Raw genomic sequence first — 18,701 nt, forward strand, 5'->3', positions numbered from 1 at the left:
CGCCTGACAGGGCGTTTACCCCTGAACCGGGGCTCCGCAGTCTGGTTCACAGGGTGTCTCGGGAGCGCTGAGCCGGACCGCGCAAACCCTCCGACAAGCGGGTCCCCGAGGCGTGGTGTGGGTGTCAGAGTGGCTCTCAGATGCAGCAGCACGGACACATGAGACTTTTCCTTACATGGCATTTCCGAGCTTGACCTGGAAAATACTACGTGTCTGGGGCTACTGCCTCCCGCCGGAACCCCACTTTTCCAGATAGTCTTCAGTCAGTTAAAAACGACGACAGCACTTACATCAGACCCAAATCGATGGCACAGCGGGAATAAAAACCCAAGCGTATTTCCACATGGGAGTCCACCTACCACTTTAAGAAGAAAGAGTGTGTTCGGCTCAAAAAGAGTCCATTATATTCTTTAAAAAAAGAAATCTTACCAAAAGGAGTCAATCATTAAAACTACATATGGGAATTTGGATTCTTTGAGGCCAAGCCCCTTAATCGTCAATTCAGGAACCAGCAGTTCTGCTCACTTACTATACAAGTGGGTAAAAGTGAATTCTATTCCTTTCTAGCCCTCCCAACTGTAACGTTATTGGAGGCACGCTGCCTGGGAAATAACCGCTTCTCCATTTCCTATGGTGACGGGGTGCCACCCCAGGATGTGCCACCACCTTCCTCTTCTCTGGGCAGGCTGCAGCCCGGGGCTCGGCGGTGAGACCCCACCTCAGCCAGGGTCAACATGAACGCAAACATCGCTCACTGAACACAGCTCTCAGAACCACCCTTCCCGCCTCTGCTTTCCGTTCTCGTCCTTCATCAGGACTCCCGCTGCCTCCTCCATGTCCCTCCTCACCTGCGGCCAACCTGCCCCTGTCCCCCAGGTCAGTGCATGACCTCACCGCCCTTCCAGGGCAGCGGCTGGATAGATGGGAGCTGTCGTTTGTCAAGTGGCTGGACGGACCTCGTCCACCTCGCTGGTCTCTCCGGAGGGCGGGAGGCTGGCTCCTCTCCGGGCGCCCCCCCAGGGGCCTGGGAGATGTCTGGGGTCACACCTGTCATGTTTTCTCTAACTATTTCCATGCGTCCTTTGTCTAGAACAGTGGTTCTCAGCCTTCCGAATGCCACGACCCTTTAATACAGTTCCTCATGTTGTGGTGACCCCCAATTTCATGGTTACAAATTGAACATAATTAAAGCATAGTGATTCATCACAAAAACAATATGTAATTATAGATGTGTTTTTCGATGGTCTTAGGCGACCCCTGTGAAAGGGTCGTTCCACCCCCCCCCAAAGGGGTCACGACCCACAGGTTGAGAACCGCTGATCTAGATCCTTCAACTTTCGAAAGACGGGAGTCTAATCTTACTTCTCTTGTCTGTTAAACGAGGTGCGTCTGGCAGGACTGAATTAAATCTCTATGGGACTGTCTTCCCAAAGAGGAAGTGCTTTATTGGTTCAGAACAGCAATTTCCAACCTCTCTTATCTCCTGGCACACATAAACCAACGACTAAAATGCTGGTCAAAAAAAGGTGTCATTTTGATTGATTTACAAAAAAATAAAAATAATAATAATTACTTATCCTTTTTGCTCCAAAGTGACTTTTTAAAAAATCAGATGCCTATACTTGTACCGTATATAAGGATTTCTGGTACCAATAATTAACCAACCAGATGCAACCTGATGATGCAACATGACGGATAAAATGTAACTCTGTTATATGACCTGTGGTTCAAGGCAGGGCACTCACGCCGGACAGCTATTGTTGTGCTGGCTGGTGTCATTTTTTTTTATTTCGCAATTTAAGGGGAAAGAGGTCAGTGCCCCTGACTAAATAGTCAGGTATGGCGAGTTTTAAAAAATCCTCGCGGCACACGGGTTGAAAATGCTGGTTTAGATTGTTACCATGGAAACAGAGGATGCAGGGTCAGAACTGCCTCCCTCCTCCTCTAGCACAGTGACAACAAACGCATGCCCAGCATCATGCCCAGCATGGAGGCCAGGCTCGGGGAAGGGTCCGTGCTGAGGTGACGCTGAGGCAGAGCAGGAGGGAGCGTGCAGGGGGGGGATGCGGCTCTGTGCTGGGGAGGCCCCCGCTTCGGCAGGACCCGCGGCCTCTCCGGCGCTAATGAGGCCTGCGGTGGCGACAGAGCGCGGTGAGGACGCCACTGGGAGCAAGCGGAGACTCCTGAAAGCAGATTACCCAATGCACTGCGTTTCCACAGCGGCTAACCTCTGCTTCGGCTTTGAAAGGACATCCTGAACCGCGAGGCTTGCCGGCTCCAGGAGGAAACAAATCCGCTGCCTGAAGAGTTGACACGGTAAGCGCCCGGTCAGTCACCGGTGACTGGCACTATACCCTCCGTCCGGAAGACAGAACAGGCGCTTAACGTGTTCAATGTTTGCCTGCCGCTCCCTGACACCCAGCCGGCCACTCCGGGGTGATCGCCGCAGGCGGTTCCGGGCAAGGCGGCAGCGGGCTAGGAAACCAGCAGGCCTACCGACCTGGAGGGGAAACCGTATGCGAGGGCGCCGCCCCAGCACCCATCCCGTGGTGCTCCACACCCTTGACTAGCGCCAACCGGGTCCCGGGAAGAAGCCGCGCGGACCCCCCGCTCGTCCGCAGAGCACCCCCCAGTGTGCAGGCCCTTCGCACGGGGAGCTCCGGACGGGACACGAACCTGGGCAACCCTGCGCGACGGTCAGGACCAGCAGCGTCACCCCGTGCGTCACAGGAACCCGGGCGCCAACTGTGTGTGACGCTCATTCGGAGCAAGTAGCCCGGCCAGGACGGGGCAGAGCGGGGACCGGAGCCAGGCTGGAGCCCTGGTCCACGCTGCTCCCCTTGGCACGGCTGCCCCACCTCACTGGCTAACACTGGTACCAATGGGCGAGGCTCGGGTAAGAAAGGCCCCTTGTGTGGCTTGAGCAAAGAGAGGGTGAGCATCCGGGTCCAAATGACAACGAACACTCAGACTGCCCACGGGGCACCCAGTGCTGCACGATGGTCACAGGCGGTGAGAACGCCAGAACCACCGAGAGGCCGTCCGGAGCCGGCGTGGACGGCACAACGGGAGACCAGCTGTGGTCGGAGTCTGAGCCACCCGCTGGCGACGCAGTTACAGAGGGGGTTCAAGAATGTGCTGGGCTCCAAGCTTATGGTTCTAGGGCCTGGTCATAACGACGTCAGGACACCAGCCGGCGGGGCTGGTTGAGCGTCCACCTATGAACCAGGAGCTCACAGTTCAATTCAAGGTCAGAACACATGCCTGGTTGCGGGCTCAATCCCCAGTGTGGGGCGTGCAGGAGGCAGCTGATCAGTGATTCTCTCTCACCAGTAGTATTTCTGTCTCTCTCTCCTTCTCCCTCTCTGAAATCAATAAAAATATATTATAAAAAAATAAAAAGAAATCAAGCCTTCAACCCAAGCAGGAGCCCGGGAATTGGGGGGGGGGGGGGGAGGGGGGCGGGGGAGAGATGGGGGGGGGGATGGGAGAATGGAGTACAGGATGTACAGATACTGAGGCACACCCTCCACCTCCCTCCGAAGTAGTTAGGCAAGTCTGGATATGGGGGAAAGTGCTAGAATTTAAAAATTAGAATAAATTAAGAAAGTATAGTCTCGCCATTGAAACTTGTCAAGACAACGCCCCCACAAAATTCACTCCAAATGCAGTTTAAATTAGAGGCTCATAGACCCCTTGCCAACAACAGGCCATGGCAGGTAACGGATAAGAGCCGGAAAAGCAGGAACTGCACCCACTGTGGGGCCGGCGGAGGCCTGGAGGTGGTCTCCCCGCCACGGGGGGCCAGCACTCACCCGACCTCCCTGCAAGGAGGGGGCACTTGATGGGTCTCTGCCCAGGAAAGCTGGGGCCACGGGACTGTCACTACCTCGCCACGTGACTAGGAAGTCTGGCTCAGCCGTGGCTCCGACGGGCTATTCTCACGAGTGTTCCACCAGCCGTCCCTCCTCAGGGCCCTTAAAGGAACATTCCAAACGCTCCCCACGAGGACCAGGGCGGGAGCACCCTCCTCTGCTCAGCCTGCGGTCGAAGTGTCTGCACATCTGTCCTCAGAACGAGCATGGCTTCCTGGAGAGTTCTGCCGCAAACCCACGGCCCACGGCCGGTGCTCAGGGATGCACACTCTGCGCCACCTCCCTCACAGCAAGTGTGGGGCCCGGGTCTAAGGCAGCCGGGAGCCCGCGGACTGGAAACCAACTCCACCTCTGCCCCCGCGAGGCCTGCTGTTTCCTGTTATCCGCGGCAGGACTGCACACCTGGGTGCGGAGCCACCGGCGGCCTGGCTGTCCCGGCCCAGCCTGTGGTTAAGTGAGCTCATCGGGGAAACTTGCAAACAGCCACTGAGTTTAGCAGCAGCACCAGGCCGAGATCATGTCAGCCAGGAACCAGCGAGACACCTTTAAGCCCAGCGTCCACTGTCACAGCCATCAGGATCGCACGCTGCCCGGGTGATGAGAACAGCGAGGTCCAATAACTCACTGTTTATCACGGTGACGCGAGGGGTATGGTGTCCCTGTTGGCAGAGCGGAAGCCCGAGCTTTCGGTTATGTAACTCGGTCAGGGCCCCAAGCAGGTGAGAGGTGCAAGCAGCATTCCCATGCAGGTGAGCCTGCGCCATCCTGCAAACCTCCCGCATGACTTCCCAGTCCGCACTGCACATGTGGCTGCGCGCACACACACTCAGTCATACCACGCAGGAGAGCAGAGCACATGTTCCGTACATGGAAATACATTGACTCCCAATGACCAGGCCAAAATGACCCACTGCGGCGCATTTCCATAGCTGCGTTTCCTTTCCCTAAGGTGTCTGCGTGCTCCGGAGGTGTGCCTGAGCTGGCAGCAGCAGACAGCCCGCCCCTGCCCTCTCCAGGTGGCACAGGCAGGTAAGGCAGGCATTCGGGTCGGGCTCGCTGACAAGGCCGAGTCCTGCCACCAGCTCTCGAGCCAGGGGGAAGCCCATGCACCTTGCAGTGCGGAGGGGGGGTCGCGTTACTTTTGTGTTAACGAAGGGAAGGGCAGAAAGGTGTTGCTAGGAAAGTCTAAACACTCAGGGCTGAAACCTCCGCCCTCCTCATTTCATCCCCATCCACCTCGTGTGTCTGAAATGGCCTCTGGAGACCGGTGGGCAGCTGGCCCATCCCCACCCCACCCCTCACGCAGCAGTTACTCGAGCGCTCGCCGGGGCCTGGCTCTGGGCTCGGCACCAGGTAAGACTGATTCCTGTCCCTGGAAGCAGAAAGTCTTATCCCTAAACTGGCTCAGTAACTGAACAACTGAATATTGAGGTCCACCTGTAACCTTCCTAGGAAGCTGAGTACTTTGTTTTGGGAGAGTGAGCAGCCTGTCACCAGGGGTACTTAAGCCCTTTGGCTCTTAGTGGATGGTTCCTCCTCAAGGGCACGCGAGTCTGCTCCCCTGGGTTCTCCCCTCAGCCCAGAAATAGCTCACCCTCCACCCTCCGGGTTGTCCTGGGGCCACGGAGGAGAGCAATGCGGCTGTCCCAGGCCCTAGCACTCTAGGGGGGCGAGGCCAGCCCCCAGCCCAGCCCCAGGAGGATGGGGTGCGGGCTATGCCACCACCCCTGGCTGCTCTCTGAGCACCTTCCAGTCGGTCTCTAGGTCTGGGGTCCAAATCTGAGTCTGACGAACCCTGAGTAAAAGCACACACAGCTCACTGCCACTGCGCTGGCCCGGATCACGCTCACCTGCGCGGCTATGACGTCAACGCTGGTTTTCATCCAAAGCATTAAAAAGCGTGTTGTAAGAAATGCCAAAAACGATCTGACTAATAAGACTTGCATGAAAACGAAGCTGGCTTACAGACAGCCTATCTTCCTCTTGTGGCTTATGTTAACGGCAACAAGGAAGTCTGTGCTGCCTATTGGACGTTTACCAGCCGGTGAGGACAATAAATTGCGTTTACATCACAACAACAGGAAGAATGACTTAGATGCAGTGCGACGCAGGGGAACGAACACCAGGCTGAAAGTCAAGGTACCTGCTCTCAACCCACACCTGGCAGCACACCTGGCAGCCCAGCTGGGGCAGGCCACTCCCTCCCACCAGCCGCGGACTGGGACTGCGTGGGTCCATCAGCCGCTCCCGCTGCGTTCCCGGCCCGCACACAGGGGCGTCTTAAACAAGAGCGCGAAGCCGGCCATACCTTTCGGGATGCGGGCCCTTTCTTGGCTCGTCGGGGTTCTTCCGGCGACACTCGTCCAAAATCAGAAAATTCACCACAAAAGCTTGAGGTGCTTTGAAAAAGCCTGCAGGTCAGACTAAGACTGCCTGACGGAAGTGACACAGCAGCAAAACCGGCGGGCCCTGGAGTCGCCCCACCAAAGTCCTGTCCAAATGGAGCCGGTCAGACAAAGCCAGCACTCCCACTCATCCCAGCTCAGCTCAGGGCCAGGAGGGGACGGCTGCTCCCGGTGATCCTGCAGGAAGGAGGTAGTGGCAGGTGTGCGGAGTGACTGTGTCAGGACGGAGGGCCCTGTCACCCTGCAGGAGTGGGCGCCAGACAATCAGACTTGCAGGGAGCAGACAGAGCGGATGGGGGTCCCCACACGGGCGGGCGGGAGCGCCCCACGCTGAAGCCAATCAGTACAACTGCCTGCACCTCTCAGATGCGCCAGAGGGGTAGCCACCCCAATCCCCACGGTCCCAGGAGGGCGGGGCCGTCCCAGGGTCAGGATTGGGCAATGGAGGTCTCACCACTTCTCACCTAGTTGTTACATCAGAAAAATATCAGCATTTCGTCCCCAAATTGGCAGGATCCTCCTCCAGGGTTCACAAATGGCCAAGGAACACTGGCTTCTTGAACGAATGCCCAAACTCAAAGCTGCGGCCACAGCTTTCATAACCCGGCCGCTTTTGCCCACACCGGCCGCTCTAGAATAGCAGGGCCAGTTTAGGATGGCCTCGGTCCCACCCAACAGAAAAATGGGCAAAATAAAAAACGAGTTCAGAGAGGAAGGAAGGAAAGAGGGAAGGACCCCATCTGGTCAAGGATACATGGGAAGATATTCAACCCTATTCATAATTTAACACATGCAACTCAAAGGGGCCTTGCAGGTGGCCCAAATTCAATGCATTTCAGAAACCCCCAGGGTTGGTGAAAATGGGAGAAGCACACCCACCGCTCACTGCTGGTGGGGTAAGAAACAGGGTGAGCACTGAGGTGGGGGGCAAGGGGGGGTTGCGACAGGGGAACAGCTGTCACTCGACACCTACTAGCGCACCCCAGCAGTTCTGCAAGGGCCATATACAGACAGTATCACGGCACTGACCATGACAGGGAAACTTAGGAACAACGCCAACATCTCCAGGACTCTGATTACGTGAATTACGGACCAGCCACACCGTAGAGGAGGAAGGGACACAAGTGCTTACAACATGAGCCCCCGTGTGAAGAATTACATGTACTCATATCCTGATGTGCACGCAAAACTCCCGGACTGGTTCCCATGCCAAGCAAGCTTCGTTCACAGGCCCACCTGGGACCAGGCCTGGGGGAGGGGGAGCCTCACTTCTCATCGCGTGCGTTTCCACCGTGCTGGTTTCTGAGTGTCGCTTTCTACGTGTGTGTGGATTACTAAGTTGTAAGGACCTCAGAGAACAGAACCCTCTGACCCGCTCCGTGTCAAGGTCTCCCCGTCACTGAACCCACTGAGACGCCAGAGAGTAAAGGGGGGTCAGGAAGGTCAGACGGGCGCCCGCTCGGCTCCTCCAGCGTTTTGCAACGCTCGGACCAGACAGCCCCACGTGACAAGTGACCACAGGGCCCGGCCAAGGAGCACAAAAGGCCTGGCCGGTGGGTGACGCAGGCGCCTAAACTACCAGGCGGCCAGACCTCGGTCCCGACCCTCTGCTGTTCATTATTGGACTCTAACTGAGCTCCGGGCTTGCTTCTTCTCTTCACACACTGGCCAGAGCCCTCTGCCCAAGTCTGTGTCTCGGTCAAAAAGAATGCCCTGCTTTGGTGACTTCGGTATGACACCCACTCACCCACTCCACCCCAGGAATTCTTGAAGGGCTGAGTACCAGCTGGCCGGTCCAGGGTCCGGCCTACACAGCTCGGGGGCAAGAATGCAGACAGCTGGTGTTCGGGTCCCAGCTCCCCGCAGACGAACCTGTGACCACAAGCAAGTTACGAGCCTCTCAGTTTCGAATCCATAGGATGGGATGGCATTCCCATGGCCCAGCCTCCCAGGACTGATAAGAAAATAAAGTACTTTCCCAGGGGCTTGCCCGAATGCCAGCCAGGTGCTCATCCTGTGGTCACAACTGGCTCCAGGCAAAGGCTGGGCTTCGAACTGAGGTCTTGCCTGGCGGAACTTTGCACAGACCAACTTTTTTTTTTTTTATCTTTATTGTTGAAAATATTACATATGTGCCCCTTTTTCCCCCATCAAGCCCCTCCAACTATTTTAAGTGCACCTTCCCCAAAAAGACAGGGCAAAGAATACTACTGGCTCCAATGACTACGGAAATATTAGGAGGGTACGCTTTTATTCCCACACGGTGCGGATACATTTCTGTTTGTCCAAAAAAATCGAAGCCCAAAGGCAGCCCCCCCCCCCCCGCCCCCTTGGGCAGCGCTCTGCCGCATGCAGAGCTCAGTGGCAGGAAATGCTCTTGCCCAGGAGTGCACCTTGTGGGGGAGGGGGCCCCATGACCCCATGACCTGTGTGGCTTGTCCCTTTCGTAAACCCATGCTGGTTGCCTCTGGAGGCCCGTGCACACAGAGGAAGGTTTCATCAAAAGGACAGGGACTTCCTGGAAACCAGGCACACGGCGCGCATGGACTGTCCTGTCCCAGGAGCAGCTGGCAAACAGGTGCGTCTGGGTCACAGGGCCTGTGGTCAGCTCACGCGCAGGAGCACACGGCTCAGGGAGCCCTGAGTCCCGGCCAGCAGCATGTAGCTTGTGTTTCTGGAAAGCTCCGGCATTCGGCACCAGCAAAAACATTCTGGCTTATCATTCCTGGGAGGCTGGGCCATGGGAATGCCATCCCATTCTATAGATTTGAAGCTGAGAGGCTAGTAACTTGCTTGTTGTAACAGGTTAGTCTGCGGGGAGCTGGGACCTGAACACCAGTTGTGGGAGGGATCACAAAACTCGGTCAGCAGGCTGAGAGATGTGGCGGTGACCACCAGCGGTGGGAAAGCAGCCTGCTCCTTGCCAGCCTGAGCCCCGTCCATTCGCCTCCACCCAACTTCCCGGCGGGACAGGGGACATCTTTCCGCCTGAAGAACCAAGAGATCCTCCGGCCCCTCCCCTGAACCCCGTGCGCTGACATCCAGCAGGTTTGCCCCTGCAGTCCGGTCTTTTCTAGAATAGATGAGGGTTGTTTTGGTAACTGAGACCAGGGTCCCACGGCCAGCTAAGGCCAAGCTTAGACTGGAGCCCAGGCCTCAGGTCCCATCCGGGGCTCTGTCCAGGCCTGTGCCACGTGGTCCCATGTTAACAGGAATAAAAGCTCCAAGACTAACACCCACACACAAAAACGCTTGCTAATCAAACAAATGTTGGCAAACATGAAGCGCTAGCAAAATAAGGAACCAAAACATAAACCCCTAGATCTTCCAACATTTCTGGGCGGGGAGAAGTGTGTTTATTTCTGGATTACTATGCACTGTCCTCAGGGCTTACTTTAATCCCTGGGACCGGAATTATGGGGCCCAGGTTAACAGTGAATTTCCCCGCCATACACACCCCGATAACATAAAAGAAACCCTGTTCAAGCTCATCTTTCCCAAAACACCCCTACTGTCCTGGGTGCTAAAAACTCTCCGAATTAATGCTGCCCACCGTCGGCGTTCACGTTCCCCGCGTCGTGGTCAAAAACAGGGCTGACATCTGCTTTCGCCAGCCACCTACACGCCAGCGCTGTGGCCCTACAGTGATTTGCAGAACACTACTCTTCATCCCACTCTGTCCGGCTTTCCCCCAAATAAGACTATTTGCAGGGGCACCTGACGGGACTCCCTAGGCCCAGCGCCCACGAGGCTGCGGGAAGGGTGCACAGAGGCCTGGCAATCGGGGGACCGCTGCCACCCGAGGACCCAGATTCCAGCCCGGTTCGCCGCCGCTGCCGCCCGGCAGCTGCATGACCTTGGGCGTGTCGGCCTCAGTTTCCCCAACTGCACAGCAGGAATCTTAACCCTCCGGGGCACATCGCATGACAGTCCCGGGCAGAGGGCAGGGGCTGCTCGCTGCACAGAAAGAACCACCTCTCCTGCCGCCATCGAGGGTCCCCCCAGCCAGGATTCCCAGTCCCGGAGCGCCCCGCCCCGCCGGCCGGCCCAGCCGCTCAAGGTCAGCCCTGCAGGCCCGAGGATGAACCTGTCCATCTAACCGCGGCCGCTGTCCCCGCCTCCCCCCGCACCCCCCCTCCCGGAACCACTCCCCGCGAAAGGCCGCGGGGACAGAGCGCGGTCCGCGGGCGTCCGTCAGGTGGGCCCGGCCGCGCGCCCCGGTCCCTGCCGCCCCGCGGCCCCGCCAAGGCTGCGGCCCCTCCCCCGACCGCCGCCTGCGGGGCTCTGCGGGGCTCGGCCCGGGCCCCACGGCCGCGCGAGGGCTGCTACTCACCGCGGGCGCCGCGCGTGGCCGCCTTTGTATGCAAACAGCGCCCGGCGCGCTCGCTGACAGCGCGGCTCCCGGGGCGGAGGGGGCGGGGCGAGGGGCGGGGCCTGCGAGCGGGTGAGCGCCGGGGGCCTCGCGACGCACGGGCCGGGCTGTCGCTTTCAGAGCCCGCCTGCCCGAGGCGGTAGAGCCCCCCTCGGAGGGAGGCCGGTCTGCCAGCCCTCCTTCCACCGCCTACCTTAGCTTTCCTGGGGGGTAGCTGGAGGGGTAGCGGTGACCCAACCTTTAGGGTCCCGTGGGCCATGTTAAGAGGCCTAGATAGTGCCCCCGTCCGGGTAGCTCAATTGATGCAGTGGTTCTCAACCTTCTGGCCCTTTAAATACAGTTCCTCATGCTGTGACCCAACCATAAAATTATTTTCGTTGCTACTTCATAGCTGTAATGTGGCTACTGTTATGAATCGTCATGTAAATATCTGATATGCAGGATGGTCTTAGGCGACCCCTGTGAAAGGGCCGTTCGACCGCCAAAGGGGTCGCGACCCACAGGTTGAGAACCACTGGTTAGAGCATTGTCCCCATACACCAAGGTTGCAGGTTCAATCCCTGGTCAGGGCACAAATAACCAATGAATGCATAGATAAGGGGAACAGAGGGTCACTGCTTCTCTCTCTCCTGATCCCGCCCTGTCTGGAGCCCCCCTGGGAGGGCCCTGCTGTGTTGTCAGCCCCCAGGTGGTCAGAGGTGGTCTGAGCTGTGACTCTGCCAGGGGAGCAGCCAGCAGGAGCAGCCAGGCGGGGCGAGGCATCCCCGTGGCCACTTCCAGGACCCGCTGCTTTCAGCCCAACCGGCAGCGGAGGAGGAACCAGGGAGGAGGGAAACTTGCTCCTGCTGGCTAAGGAGGAGGAGGGGCCGGGGCAAAGCAACACAAGCATCCTGGGTTCTACAGACTCAGTTTTACCATCTGGAAAGTGGGGGCAGACACTCACCCCACACATCCACCGTGAGGACTGAAAAGGCCATTAAGTAGGTTACGTGGCCGATTGCTGACCTCCTGAAAGATTTCAAATTCTGGAACCCCACACATTGGGATCCCCAGAAAGATTTGTTGAGTGTTAGGCCTGCTCAGCCTGCTCTAGCCGCCCTCCTGAGAGGGCCACCCAGAGAGCACCGCATTGCTGAGGGTGCGGAGGGCTAGGCAATGACAGCCCCTCTGCACAGAAAGGCCACCGGAGTGGTGGCAGCCGCCCTATTCTAGCTGGGACCCGCCCCCTTTTAGCCAGTGACAGTAATTTACCCCCTGGGAGCTCTGAAGTTTTCCAGATTAACTGCCGGCACAGTAGACAGGGCTCTGCACCTGGGGGGGGGGGGGGGGGCGGGGGCGGACATGCCGTGAAACAGTGTAGGTAGCTGTGCAGTGAACGGGTCTCCTGCCAGCTCTGCGGGCGGCACCAGTGGTCAGCCCTGTAAATGCCCCGGCGGAAAGGATGCCCCAGAAAGAAGAGTAAAGAGCCGGGGGGCGAGGGCATGAGTGGGGAGGTGGGGCAATGGGGCGATAAGGACACATATGTAATACCTTTATCAATAAAGAAAAAAAAAGAGTAAGTCTTCCCCCAGAGGCCCAGGGTGGCCTGGGCTCCCAGGAAGGGAGGGGGCCTCCAGATCCAAGGCCAGTTCTTGGCTTGGCTGGAGCCCCTGAGGAGGTGACTTCAGCAGGGACACTCCCTTGCTGGGGCCCCGAGAACCGGATGGAAACCAGGGGACAGAGCAGCCTGGAAACCCTGGAGGCCTGGGGCCCGCTGACCAAAGCCAGCCTCCTGGGGGAAGACTGGCCCGGGTTCCACGGGGGGAAGAGGCGGGCGGGTAAACCAGGGAGAGCGAATGTCTGGAGCCCAAGCCCAGAGGGCCCACCCCCAAATGAGGGTGAGGATCCTAGATTAGGGCTGAGGCATCCAAGAGGGAAAGGAGTCACAGAGAGATAAAGGGGAGAGGCTGACAGTTGGCCGCACTGGATCTGGGAGGCCACCCCACCCCATCACCCCAACAAACATCAATCAGATAGCATCGCAGACCAGCCGTGGCCAGGCGCTGAGCAGAGTGGAAGAGTCACACTGTCTCGCTCGCTCAGAGAGCAGCCCCAGCCATCCCTGGCTCAGTCACTCGCCCTCCTGCATGCATCCTGTTTGCTGGGTGTCCGCCCTGTGCCAGGCCTGTGTGGAGCCCTCAGGGCTCCTCTGGGGAGCAGACCACACCTCGGGGAGAGTACGGTCAGTCAGGGCAGTAATCGGGGGTAATCACGGCCAATCCCACAAAAACCAGAGTTCCGGCCCTTGGTATGTATTAGAGATCAGTGTGTCCGAGTGCAGCTCTACGGCCCTCGTCCTACCCAGCATTCCCCCGAGGCCCTGCCTTACAGCGAACACTTGTCTTGTCTGTGCCAGTCCCAGGGTCGACAGGCATGCTCTCGGGTGTGGCAAGAACATGGGCCAATCGGAACAGATGCCAGGCAGCACAGCGCAGGTGGGAGGGGGAAGGGAAGAGGAGAGATGAAGGGGCGGGAATGAAACTTCCTAATATTTTCAGCGTAGGCAAGGCCAGATGAGCTCATACCAGATCAGTGATGGCGAACCTTTTGAGCTCAGTGTGCCAGCATTTTGAAAAACCCTAACTTAACTCTGGTGCCGTGTCACATATAGAAATGTTTTCATATTTGCAACCATAGTAAAACAAAGACTTACATTTTTGATATTTATTTTATATATTTAAATGCCATTGAACAAAGAAAAATCAACCAAAAAAATGAGTTCGCGTGTCATAGGTTTGCCATCACTGGCCTAGATGAATGTACCCACGAAGAAAACGTACATGTATTTAACTGAGGAATTCATCTGCTATGGGTTGAATGTCCACGAACCCCACCGCCACGCCAGGTGGAAGCCCTGAGTCCCGGTGGGCTGGCACATGGAGATGGGGAGGTGACTCGAATCAGATGAGGACTTGCGGGTGGAGGGAGCCCCACCGGAACCGTGGACGCAGAGCTAAGCAGAGCAGCGGTCTCTGACCTGGTGCCAGAAGCTGGCGGCAGAATAAAACCAGGTTCCCACGGAGACATCAGCACGCCCCCTGTCCATCACAGCCTGTGAGCTCGGGCAGCCCCCGGGGAACTGTTCAGCTACCAGACTTTTCAGCTCATAGACCTTTATCCCCAGTTAAGATAAAATCTAAGATGCTGCTTATATAATCCTTTGTCAGCGCAAAACAAACAGGAGAGCAGAAAAGGACTGGATTTGCCAATACATTCTATGTCAGCTCTAGAATTTTTCCCCAAACTATGAGACAACGTTTCTGCAGAAAGTCACAGAGGTAGACGTGAGCGGCTGAAGAAATGGGCTCAGGAAACAAGTTACAGGGGTGAGAGAAAGGGCAGAGGAGAGAGGAGGGGGCCGGAAGGAAGCTTTCTAATAGTCTCGTCGCTGGCAAGGCTTAGGGTGAGAGGAAGTGAAGGTGAGGCGCCCGCAGGGAAGAGGAGGCGGAGGGGAGGGTGCAGGCGTGCTTCCGGAGGGGGAGCCACTGTTCACCACAGAATTTACATGCTGCTGCCCAGCCTGACAGGCGTGGCTCAGGGGTTGAGCGTCGACCTATGAACCAGGAGGCCATAGTACCAGGAGGTCACGGTTCGGTTCCCGGTCGGGGCACATGCCTGGGTTGCAGATCATATCAACTGGCCCAGGCCATCTTCTCAGCCTGCCCTGTAGGAGGCCCAGGAATGGCTCCCGTCGGGGCACTTTCCACCCCTGATCCAGTGCCGCCCGGTTCTGCTCACAGCCCCGTTGCTCCCCGTGGTGAGCCCCGGCCACAGTGCTCAACGGCGGGAGGTAGAGCCGTGGGCCAGACCCGGCAGCTCCCTTCAAGGCCTCCTACGCCTGCCCACCCCCGCGGACTTGCTGTAAAGAGGGAGAGCAGCAGGTGCCCCGAGAGCAGAAGGCAGCCACCTGCTGGGAGGCGCCAGGGCAGCGGCTCCCAGGGGGGACCCCTTCCATCGGCTTCGCTTCTTGCTACTTGTGGGACTGAAGGGAAGGGATGTGGGACCTCTCGGACCCGCAGTCTCCTTTTCTTCTGAACTGAGCTGAAAATATCCGTTCCCCTGGGCTGTCGGAAGGAATAAATTATTTAAACTAAACCACTTAGTGACTACAGCACAATACACACGGCCCACTGCGGGGAGTCCCATAGCAACAACAACGGTGATGGTTATTTTCGTTTACGATGAACACTTAGGAGCCTGCTAGCACACACAGGATCAGGCCTGGGCTTTCAGGAGGGGGAAGACCGGACAGATGAAGTGCGAGTGGGAGGAGGTGTTCCACGCTGACGGCCCAGCGCGCGGGAAGGCACGATAAAGGCAGGTGAGGCGTGCTGAGCCATCCATGCTGTGGGGCTCCCAGTGGGGCTGACTCCCGGGTGGAATGCAAAAATAAATCCATACTCTGCTTCTTTCGCCCCCAGCGCCACCCGCACATGGGCTGGGCCTCAGGGAGGTCTCAGTCATCAACTGAATGACTGACGGCTCAGTTAAGTTAGCACAGGAAGGAATTACCGCTCAGGAGAGCTAACGTCCATTTCCTGGAGGAAAGCACAGTGGTCCTTTCTACTGAGGAGAGCTCAATTCCATGTCCTGAACCCAGCCCTCGCTGGTTTGGCTCAGTGGATAGAGCATCGGCCTGTGGATTGAAGGGTCCCAGGTTCAATTCCGGTCAAGGGCACATGCCAGGGTTGCAGGCTCGAGCCCCAGTTGGGGTCGTGCAGGAGGCAGCCGATCAATGATTCTCTCTCATCACTGATGTTTCCATCTCTCTCTCCCTCTTCCTTCCTTTCTGACATAAATAAAAATATATTTTTTTAAAAAAGAAAGAAAGCGAGGGTAGAGTGGGCTGTATCAGCCCTGCTGCCTGGGGGTGGGAGGCAGGAGGGGGCATCTTTCTGTGTCTGCAACCTGCCAGGGGGGCAGGCCATGCAGGACGGCGGCCAGGCTCCTGCGATGGTCTGACACCCAGTTACAGGGTCAAGCGATGATTAAGAGTCAACTGCCGTGGAAAACGGGGGAAGGGGCGGCCCATTTACAAAGGAACCCGGTTTTGAGTCCACGAACATGGGCAGCACCGGCTGTAACACTGCCCCTCCCCTCACGGGCACAGGGGAGACGCAGGCAGCACCCACGGGCCTTGTCCCGGCCAGGGGCCCCGTGGGAGGTGTCTGTCTGTCTGTGTACAGGAGCTGGCTCTTCTGAGAAGTCTGACAACTGCCTGTTCCCAATTGAGAAACAAAACCAAGAAGAAAACCGCGCTATCTTAAATCTCCAGGAAACTGCACTTCCCAGGAACACTCGTGTGCTGATTACTCTTCCATGAGGGCGCGCTACAAAAGCCTCCGCTGTACAGAACAAACAAAGGGAAAGAGGGGGGCCAGGGGGGCCGAAGGCGAGCCTCACCTACTTCACACGGTGCTGGGGGCTCCTGGGGTCCTGGTTTGGGAATCGAAGCTCCTGTCCCTCCTGCCTGTCGTCCTCCTAACGGGAATCAGACTCTGGAGGTGCCCGGCTCGGAGCGCGCCCTGCAAATGCACGCGGTGTCACACGCTGGTACCCACGCCCACGCGACGCTGCCTTTGTGTTTTGCATGTTAATAAGATCGAATATTGGGGGGGATGTGTATACATTAGAATTTTACAAATACAGACCATGGTGCATTGTACTTTAAAGGACTCCGCAAGAAGACCATGGGTTACTCTTAACAGAGGGAGAGAGCAGACCAGTTAGCAGAAGGTGGAACGGAAACCCCAGGAGTTATGTCATGGGGCCGTCGTGTCCCCAAGTCCCAGGCCCTGGTGCCATTCTTCGGTGAGCTCTGTGCCCGAGGAGCCTGCCCGTGGAGAAGCCACGGGAACCGAGCTAAGCTCTCCCCTCCGCATCCTCTACCTCAGCTGCTGGAAGAAGTCTTGGTCTCCCCCATGCGGAGGGCATGTTGGCAGGGCCCCCTGAACTTCCGGTGACTTCATTCGGAGGCCCCGGCTCGTGGGGCCGTTGGCCTCCCGGTCGCCGTTCCCCTCCCTCCTGGTCTTCTAGTTCTCAGCAGCCTCGTCCCCCGCCTATCGGCTGTTGCCGGGATGGGCATGGTTGGCTCCCATCACCCCCGTCTTGCCTCCGGATCTTGGCCCTCAACCCCCCTCCTCCCCTCCCATTTTCTCCCCTCGCGCTTCCTCTCCTGCGCCCTCTGCCCTCTGCTAGGGGCCCGGGAACGCTCATTGTTGGGTGGCAGGCTTCTGAGGATTCCAGGGATTGTGATGTCAGCATCGGGCGGAGTGCAGGGGAGGCCGGAGAGAGGAGGAGGAGTGCGGACTGCGCCGGCTGCCCTGGAGCTGGTTGGAGACCAGCCCCGATTCAGAAGGGCCTGGTCAGCACGGGGCCGCACGAAGCTCGGAGCACGGCCTGGCTCCAGGCCTTCACGACAGCTGGCGTTGCCTTCCTGATTCCTCGGTGCGCAACGAGCGAACTGGAAGGAAGGTCTCATTCAGAAAGCTGCACTCCCACCAAGGGAAGGCGTGCTGCAGGAGGAGGCCGCCGTGCCCATTTCTCACAAAGCGTGGGAGCTGGTGGCATCTACGAGGCCGCCATGAAGAGGTTTCTGTGGTGCCGCAACTCCAAGAACGGGGAGCTGTCAAGCAGCCCTTTCAAACGCCCGCGCCGCAGGGGATGATGGCTACGTACAGGATACAGTTGCTGAATGACTGTTGGATCAACTAAAATTAGTTTTAAACGGTGATAAAAGCGAAAAGTTATAACGTCAGAATGGAATCTTATAAAACAGGACAATACTGCCCGGCCAGGGTGGCTCCGGTGGTGAAGCCTCGTCCCATGCACCCGGAGGTCACGGTTTGGTTCCGGATCAGGGCACATGCCCGGGTTGTGGGTTCCATCCCCGGTGGGGGGGTGCGTGCAGGAGGCAGACCATCCATGTTTCTGTCTCACATCAATGTTTCTATCTTTCTCGCCTCCCTTCCTCTCTTTGAAATCAATAAAAACTTATAAAATATGACAATACTGCTGGACAACCGTCAGAAGTCCTTGCTCAGGTGGGACCCTGGGAGCCCAAACTTTGGACTGGATATCGGGGAGCATCCTGGGCCTGGCTGAGCCGTCTTTACACGGATGCTGAGGTGTGAGTGGGCGCTCTTCTCACCCGCCATTTCCTTGGCGAGACCAGAACGCCTGTTCCACGTGCCGCCAGCAGAGGGGAAGGTAAGAGCTGGTGACACTGCTGACGAGCCGTGGGCGCTTGCTCTCTGGGAAAAGGCGCGGCGGGGAGCCGGCTCCCCTGGACCCCCCCAGACGGACAAAACCTGCGTCCCCCGCCCCGAGTCCGCTTCGGAGGGTGCTTTTGACTCTGGATGAAAAGCGTCTCATAAGAAAGAAGCTCTTACGAGGAAGACAACTTTTCTTTCTTCTCCAGCTCACAGTGCTTTGGATAGACTGGCGGTGACTCCCGAGCCGAAGGGTGAAAGGCTGGGCCGGGGGTTCTAGTAACCGCCTGGCGTTGGAACATTGCCTAGTTGACTTGTCATCATGCAACACAGCGCCTTTCAGGCAATCGGGTGCAAATCTAGCACGTTCCGTGGCCTTTCTGAGCAGATGCAGAGGAAGCCACCGTGCCTGCAGCATCAACAGGTCATTCCACTCAGTGCCAGGGTCACCATCAGGGTCTCTCCAGGTCATGGAACCCCTCCTTACCAAAACTGGTGAGGGCGGGGAACCTAAAATATTCACTTGCTCCTTAAGTCGTGATCCTCATCTTCAAAAGCGCAGTGCTCTCCTGCGACCAGGAGGGTGTGACGGAGCCGGCGCGCTCGATGGGCCGCCGGCCTCCAGCCCAGGTCACCCCCTGGCAGCCTCCGTGGACTAGGACGCCAGACCTTGGCCCCGTGGTGCTGGGCCGCACAGCTGCCGCTCTGCGGCCTGAGAGAGGGAGGCCTCTCCCCGGTCTCCGCCCATCAGGCCACACTCACTACCCGCAGCCAGTGCCCGGCGGCCACTGTCCACGCA

General features: G+C 57.8%; 1 protein-coding gene across 8 annotated transcripts in view; it reads right to left on the reverse strand.

Annotated features, from left to right (window-relative positions):
- LPIN1 (lipin 1) overlaps positions 1-18,701 on the reverse strand; it is a 76,904-nt gene that overhangs the window by 40,451 nt on the left and 17,752 nt on the right. The window contains exon 1 of one of the 8 annotated variants that reach the window (XM_036335309.1): positions 10,614-10,679. The exons of 6 other annotated variants lie outside the window; for them this stretch is intronic. The gene's annotated coding sequence lies outside the window, so the exon portion shown is untranslated. Of the gene's footprint in view, positions 1-6,183; positions 6,645-10,613; positions 10,680-18,701 lie in introns of those variants that run through there. One more of the 8 variants, XM_036335310.1, reaches the window with a different exon arrangement.

Source organism: Myotis myotis, unplaced genomic scaffold (genome assembly GCF_014108235.1).
Source record: "Myotis myotis isolate mMyoMyo1 unplaced genomic scaffold, mMyoMyo1.p scaffold_m19_p_14, whole genome shotgun sequence".
Lineage (NCBI taxonomy): Eukaryota > Metazoa > Chordata > Mammalia > Chiroptera > Vespertilionidae > Myotis > Myotis myotis.